The sequence below is a fragment of the Austrofundulus limnaeus genome, unplaced genomic scaffold (assembly GCF_001266775.1).
Source record: "Austrofundulus limnaeus strain Quisiro unplaced genomic scaffold, Austrofundulus_limnaeus-1.0 Scaffold51, whole genome shotgun sequence".
NCBI lineage: Eukaryota > Metazoa > Chordata > Actinopteri > Cyprinodontiformes > Rivulidae > Austrofundulus > Austrofundulus limnaeus.
The window spans coordinates 1,035,773-1,044,096 of record NW_013952453.1 but is presented as its reverse complement, the minus strand read 5'-3'; positions in this window follow the sequence as shown (position 1 = coordinate 1,044,096).

Below are 8,324 nucleotides of genomic sequence, written 5' to 3'. Positions count from 1 at the left end.
CTTGTTTTTAGGGGTTCAAATTGGGGTGGGTGGGACATAGTCTTGTGGGGGTGGGGGGTTGCACTTCAACTCGCCTAGGGCACCAAAATGGCTAGAGCCAGCACTGCAACCATCTCCTCTCACCTCTTTGCTCAGTGGTGAAAATGTGCATTGACTGAATTAAAACGGGAGTCCTGAGGCACTGATTAGTCACAGAGCAATCTCATTAAACAAGTAAAGAAACCACAAAATCCCTATTCTGAATTTTTTTTAATTCCCATCAGCCACTCTCATTGACAAGCCAAGTCTTCCAAACTCTCCCAAACATGTTCACAGTAATCATTTTTCACATATTTCTTCAATACAGAAACGTATAAAAATACAATTTTATTTGTTATAATTGTAATTTAACTTTTCTCAGTGTTGCAAGACATGCTACCTCCCCTGCGACACTTTAAGCCTAAACTCTCAACAGCAAAATGTCACCTGAGCCACATGCACAAGATTAAAAGATTAGACAAACATATTAGAATAATAATCCCCAATGACTCATTTCAGAGGCTGCATTATTACAGTTTCTAGTCAACATTTTTGACTCTTCCATCCCACTGTATGCTTTCCTACGACAGGGCTTTATCAGTGGCAGCTGAGAGGCAGCACCATCATCAAAACACCATCGGTGCAATTTATCTGTATAGTGAGGGCAATAAAAACAGTCTCATGTGAGAAATGCAGTTTATTTTTCCTTTTTAATCCAATCAAATCCAAAAACGTGACACTTAAAATCAGAATTAAATTTTCCTGAAACATAATCAAACTATTGTAGGGGACACCTCGAGTGAAGAAACAAGATTTACTGCCTCGAAGCAGGCCTCCGACAGGCCTGACGAGAGGACAGGAACTCTGTCACAAACTGAACTCTATTTAGGCCATGACAGGTCATCCCAACCTAGAAGAGAACTCCTCAGTTCTCTTAATCAGATAATGGACAGAACAATCTCTTCTGTTTGTGATTCATTTGTTATTTAACTAAGAATGTTTATGCATTTGTTAAATCATGATAATGACTGTCACAAGAAAAGTGGAACCACTTCTTTTCTTTTATCGTGCTTAAAGATTAATAATGGTATAAAAAAGATCACAGAGAATCTCATTACAATGTTCTCATTGTGTTTTTATGTGAATCACTGTTTTTATTTTACTGTGAACACAGTAATATAATTGTGGATTTTTCTTGATAAAATCTTTCATTTATCTGGACTAACAGAAGGTTCAGAATTGATTATAAGACAGAAATGTTAATTAATCATCATAAATGTTTTGCAGTGATTTCTCTCAGAGTCTATCAGAAGAAAGCTGAAAAAAGGTTATCATGCTGTTGTGAACAGCCATAGAATTTTAACCTTGGGCTGGCACCCTGGCAAATCTTTTATCTTTCTTTCTATGACTCATCTCTAAGCTGAGGGCGGAACCAAAGATCATCCGTTTCTTTTACTAACCCGGACGGCTTTGAGCAACACACTCTTCTTCCTGACTCCAAACTAGAAAGAAAGCTGAGTTCTCTCTCCAGAGGAACTCAGTTTGGCTCTTAAGTCATAGCCCATGAGCTAACTAGAGAAGACTTGACAGCCGGGACTCGGCACGCCAGCCGGTCCCACCCCTGAGGCTTTAAGCCTCTTAAGCGTGTTTTCACCTCCCGTGGGGAGATTTTATTTTGGAAAGATGGGACCGGATGTACAGCTTGAATTTTTCTGGCTTGGACTGAAACAGACGAAAAGTTACCTGAAAAACACCCACATTGCCAATGACCGGTAAGCGAGCCGATAATCAGTTCCCTGGCTGATCGGAGGTGAGACAGTTCCTACCAAGAGGGTGTCTTAAGAAGACATCACCAGGTAAAGCTGACGTGTTCGGGGTGACGTGTCATGTGGACCCGAGCGCAGAAAAGACGGCTGATCTGGTTGAACCACACTTTGATAAAGCAAAAGCAGTAGAAACCTACTAATCTTACTTTCCTCCTTTTCTTGTCTTTATTTGCCAAAACTTAAGCTGAAAGTGTCAGTAAAATTGTTTGGTTGTTAACATCAGAAGTGACGTTTTACTGTTCTATATAAGTAATCTGAGTTGATGTGAAGTGATATTCGGAGGCGAATTTTCATCTCATTTAACTTTGACACTTTTTATAGGAATACCCACAATTAAGTGTACTTATTATTTGTTCAATTTGTGTAAATAAATGATTGCATAGTCTTTTATGAATCAACTTGAACTCGTCTGAACGTTCACTTATTGTGTCACTTTTCACTTCGCACAGTCAAGATATTAACAAGTAATGAGAAATACCTTGATAAAAGTTTCTTCATAAACTTTGGTATGAGAGATGTAGGAGCAGCTTAATACCACCTTAAGCCCCCCTCCTACACTATTGTTATCCTACAGCTAAAATTCAGACTCGCCTTCAACTATAAAAGGCCTGCACTCAGGCATGTTGCAGACGTTTTGCTAACAAACAAGGAAAAGTGACATCCACTCAGTAACTGTGCAGCTGGATTTCATCAGTGGCTCTAAAGAGGTAAATATTGGTAATGGCTTTCTTGGCATGCTGCAGTGTCTTCGCATGCACCATCTATCTCTGTCTGAGAATAAAAAGTTGCATAAAAGTGAGGAATAAAAGAGATGTGTTTTTCTTCTTCGCGTTGCATATTTTTAGGCGATAATGTATTAGAAGCCTTGAGAACAAGGACAAACTCTAAAGTGCTGTCATTACTCTGCCTCCTGCTTGAAGAAAGAGCTGGCACATTCAGACATTCAGCCCAATCAATCAAGTATTTTGCTGTATATTGTGTTTAGTCTTATGTAGCGCACTGCACAGTAAGACGCCTTGCTTTTCACACAAAAAAATGTAAAAAGTCTCCCACAAACTGGCAGATAAACACAAACACAACTGTCACTGTTTGCAGATTTCACTTCTTTTCTGAGCAGACTTTTGGCACAAGAACGATACACTTTAAAAATAACCCAGAGCAGAATTAAAACAAAGACACAAGAAAAAGGTCTGCACCAAAAGAATATGCAGGGAATTCATATCACAGAAGCAGCATGGATGTTTATGTCCTTTTCAAGTCCAATTAGCTTCTCTAGTGAAAACAAATGCATCAGTCCTGTTACTATAAAGACAGCAATTATATCTCCAGAACAAATGAGTCATGCTTCATTTTTAGACCAACTTCAGAATCAGCACTTTATGATCATTTTATTTACCACACACAACAGAAACAAAGACTAGCAACTTTGGCGAGTTTCTAAAATGTAAAGTCAGTAGTTGAAAACTACTTTATGGTAAAATGTAACTAAATCAGTTTATTTATGCACTGCACTTGTATTTTCATTTTGTCTAATAAAGCTCTACTCAACCGGAAATAATTAATAAGCACTGGTTCTGTTGAGGGTCAATTTGTTGGCTTTGAAATGTATCCCCATTGCTCTGGAAATCAACCTGGACTCCTGCAGGACCAAGATTATCTACAGCGTAAGAGTAAGATGCAGATTTATGGATTTAGTTCATCTTTTAGTGTTAAAGGTTGCATTCAGTCAGATTTTTATTCTACACCACAGTATTGGTTTTGTTTCAACAATTTACCAAGAAAAAAAAGCACTAAATTTAAAATAAACATTAATACAAAGAAAGAAAGTGTTATGCCATCTGAACTAGAGCAGAGCAATAATGTAATCACGATATATATCTGCAATAGACACGTGATTAAAATCAAAAATCAAATAGAAAGTATGTCCAATGGTACGAAAGAATGTTGATAATTTTACCGAACTCTGATCCAGAACCGCATGGCATTCTGGGAGATGTAGTCAAAGAAAAGGACTTAGCTGCTCAACCTCAGATAGCATCCACTAACCCCGGATTTATACTACATGCGTCTCCGCTCCGCTGCGCTGCGCTGCGCAGCGCAGTTTGCAGCTGTTCGTTTGTGCCCCAATTCATACAGCGTCTGCTGCGCTCAGCTCCGGTCTGGTCCGACGGACAGAGGAGGGAGGGTGTCGGGAGGGTGTGCGGGAAGGAGATTGCGCGATAAATCCACTGATGAAAGTGGAAGTCAGAGCAAAAAACAATTAATTCTGTGAAAAACAAACTCCAAACACAGCTGAAAACATTGATATAAAAGCTTTTGATATCTATGGTTGAAACTATATCGCTGTCGTCTTTTTGAAACTTTTGATTTCAAAATAAAATCCACGTGTATCGTGTGTTTACACATATACTTCATGCTACATGTTGCCATCTGCTTCCCAAATAGAATGATACATTCTGACAGCATTTGTGTAGAAAAACATCCGTATATTTATTAATATAGCTGCAATTTCGGCATTATTCTGACAAATTATTCCACCTAATAGGGTCTTATTTTCAAAATATGGATGCTGTGCTCATTCCTCTTCCTGTTGGTGCAATGTAATCTTTAAAAATTGACTCCGGCGCAGCTCCGGCGTCTGGCAAAAATAGGATCTATTCTAATTTTGACGGATTGCCGTCCGCTTACCGCCACTCACCGCCGCCGTGCGCAGCCAGTGTAAACACTCTCATTGATTATAATGGGTGCGTATTTGCTGCGGAGGTCGGACCGGAGCGGAGCGGATCCGGAATGCATGTAGTGTAAATTGGGGGTTACTCACTCACTCTTTGGTCAGCTAGTAACAACCTGTTGAGTAACGTGCAGCAGCAGTTTTATGTTTCGTCACCGTGCCTCATTTAATACCGTTACTTAACCAGGCAAATCCCATTGAGATCACAGATCTCTTTTCCAAGGGCGGCCTGGGCCTGAAGGCAAACTGTTGTACATGTTTTTGTATTGTGGGGGAAAACCGGAGTACACGGAGAACACCCACGCAAGCACGAGAAGAACATGCAAACTCCACACAGAAAGACCCCAGGTCCGATCAAACCCAGGACCTTCTCCCTGTGAGGCGTCAGTGCTAACCACTGAGCCGCCGTGCTGCTGCCCAAACTCATAACTGCCTAATAATGAAAGAACAATGTGGAGGGAAAGGAGAGAATGAGAAAATGAGTGCAGCAGCTCCAGAGGAAAGTGTGGATAAAAGAGGAAAGGTCACATCACCAAAACGGTAAGATTGTTCATTTGTTTTTCTCCTGGTACTTTTTTCAAAACAAAACAACTAATCAATAATCTTCATCTACTGATATGAAACACCTGTACTGTGACATTTTTCAGCCCTAACCTGGACCGCTACAGTGTTTGACTGAACAGACTCAGGTTTTAGCCTCTGCAGTGGGACAGCACTGGTGCATTGTGTACGCGCTGTGAATTGAGATGCTCTGTGTATTTATTTTAACTGAACTATTGCCACACAAAAATATCAAAAATTTCTTTGTCACCCTGCATGCTGAGAATACAAGCTGTGAATATCAATGAAAGGCCTTATTTTTCCTTCCAATGAGTGCGAGGTGATGGAAATAATTTCTGAAGTTGTTTAGATTGTTTACCCCAGTTTTGCACGCATACACGCGCACACACACACACACACACACACACACACACACACACACACAAGCACAAGCGTGCACCAGAAAGAGGCTGTCAAATTATGGCTCTGATTGTTGGGGCTGGTCTATTTAATGACATGATTAATACAAGCAAATGGAAGCGTTCTCATCTTTCCTCTCAGGCAGGCTGTGTTATGGAAGGGTAGAGTATACACCCAGAGGAAATGAGGCTCAAAAGATGTGTGTCAACAATACGCAGTAAGCTTCATCAGTCCTCATTAATTCAAAAAAAACCTATTAGTCACCACAAGAGACACAATATCAGTGAAAACAAAGGATTATAAACAGGCCTTTTAGCAAAAATGCATGAGATTGTTTGAAAACATAATTTGTTTTTGTACTGGATTTCACTCTTTGATTTTTAGATTATGATAAAATAGTAATATTGTTTTCTAGACTAGTTCAATCTTATGGGTTTCTCTGATATTATATGAGTTTTTTGATTAAAAAAATATGGATTTTTTTAAACTAAAGTAATTAGGAATATTGATAACACTCTGCAAAATAAGTGTAATTAAAAACGTTTGATGCAATCTTATTATTCAGTTTAGCGAACATCTTATGGTCAGAGTGTTTTTAAATGTTTTTTTATGCAAGGTTGAAATGTACCTCATTATGCACAAGCTATTGTAATGCCTTCTTGTGCCCAGATTCTGTGAATACACATGATTTATTGTCTATTTTAGAGATTCAGCAGGGAATGACTCAGTCTTTTTTTTTTTTTTCATTTTTGAGGACAATACAGGAAAAAAAAAAGTAAAACCACAGCGGAATGCAGTTTTCCTTCAGGGCGAGACTTTTCTCGTCTCTACAGATTCGTGCTGCTGTTGCTTTATTTCAATAAGATACCACCTACAGGTCTTTTTGACTCTTTGGTTTTGATTTGATGTTTTTAGATCCTAAATCCTGTCTTTGTTTCTTGATTCCACTTTTTTTTTCTCTTTTCATTCCCTGATGGCAATATTTCTTTGTGTCAGGAAAACATAAAGGGACACTGAGGAATAGTGGAGGTTAAAACCTTGCTTATTTATTTTAAATTAGAGTTGTCACCACAACTGCAGCATATAGGTGTTTTTCTCCTCCAGCAGCAGAGCAGGGGAAAAAAATAGATCCTTTAATTCTCTTTTAGGCAGGTGTCCTTGGCTCTGTGGAGTGCACACACAGGACATCTCTTCGAAAAGCCAGCAGCCAGGGCAAAGGTGACGGCACGACATCTGGTGTCCTGATAGGTTCTTTATGCCCCCTCCCCTTCACATGGGTGACTTCCTGGAGAGGAGGAAAGCAAGAACTTTGGAAACCTACAACCAAGATCTGAGTCGCTTCATCGAGGTGATGCTCTGACTGTGGCAGAGAAGCACGAACGACTGCAGCAACAGATGGGTGAACACATTACCTGTCAGTGTGCTTCTCACCATCTGAGAATTGTGCAGTTTAGTTATATAAACAGTATTTAACATAAAAAATAAGTAGGGAATTATTGATTGATGTTGTGGAAATATTTTTAAGAAGAAACAGAAACATGTGATGTAAAAAAATAAAGTCACTTCCTAGAATGGTCCATCTTAATTTTAATTTAATTTTTGTGCTTCTGATCAGTCACAGCAAATTTTCTCAAAAATCCAAAGTCGGGGGCCAAAGGTGACAAAAGCAACAGCTGTCGTCCTCTCTCATGGCTCAGTGTCTGCTCCTTTCTAACTGAGACTTGGGTTGTGTGGGAGGTAACATGCTTAGAGGGCAGCGTGTCTCTGAAATACTGACTCACTTGTCCTTGTCTTCTTAGAAACGCGTACAGACTTGAGCTGTACCCGACACAAAGATTAGAACTCATTTCAAGACCTCATCGCTCGCGTCGTTTTAATAATTGTTTGTGTTTGTTCAGCTTTATGCGGTGTGTGCTGCAGCTCGGGCTCAGCAGCAGCACCGTACACTTTGTGTCGAAGCGAGTCACTCGTAGCCTTGAAGAAAGCTGCTCGTGATCGCACGCTGTCGAAAATCATTTGTTAATTTCATTGGAGGTGGGAAAAAAAATTGGGTGTGATGCGAAACAGACAGATGGGGTTTCATCATCCTGATGAGATTTCACCACGTCTGAATGTGAGCACTGTGACATTTTGTAACATTAGATAGTGACAGCTGTGCATGGCCAGAATGGATTGTTTTTTTCAAATGCTTTCGCATTTTACAGTACACTGCAATAAAATATTGTTTACTGTATATTCTTCTTGATACCTAAAATGATGCGTCAAAGCTGTCGGGGTGGGGGGAGGGGATAGTTTAAATATTGTGTCAAAATGTTTGACTCTTGTTTTTTGGTCTGAGATGAGGCATGTTGTTTTTTTACAGTCCTCCGTTTTAAGCCAGACCTGGTTGGATCTCTGCTTTAAAGATGCAATAAGCAAAAAGGTAAAATGGTGAAAACAACATTTAGAATGATGTTTAACCTGGCTGCTTTTAATAAGACATTTAGTTTTAGGTGACACAAGGAGACTTGAGCAGGTGCATGGAAATATAGATATGCAGAAGTTCCAGAAGTGGCATGAAAACAAACTAGGTGAAGTAAAGCCAATGAACTAAAATAACAGGGGTTGATGAGCGAAGTGGCTGCAGCTGTGACGCAGGGAGCAGGTGAGACAGATAGGCTGACTGAGGAGAAGTGACTGAGGTCACACAAATGAAACTGATGAAAACATAAGGTTCAGAACTCAACACAAAGATAATCCACACACACACACACACACACACACACACACACACACAAACACACACACAC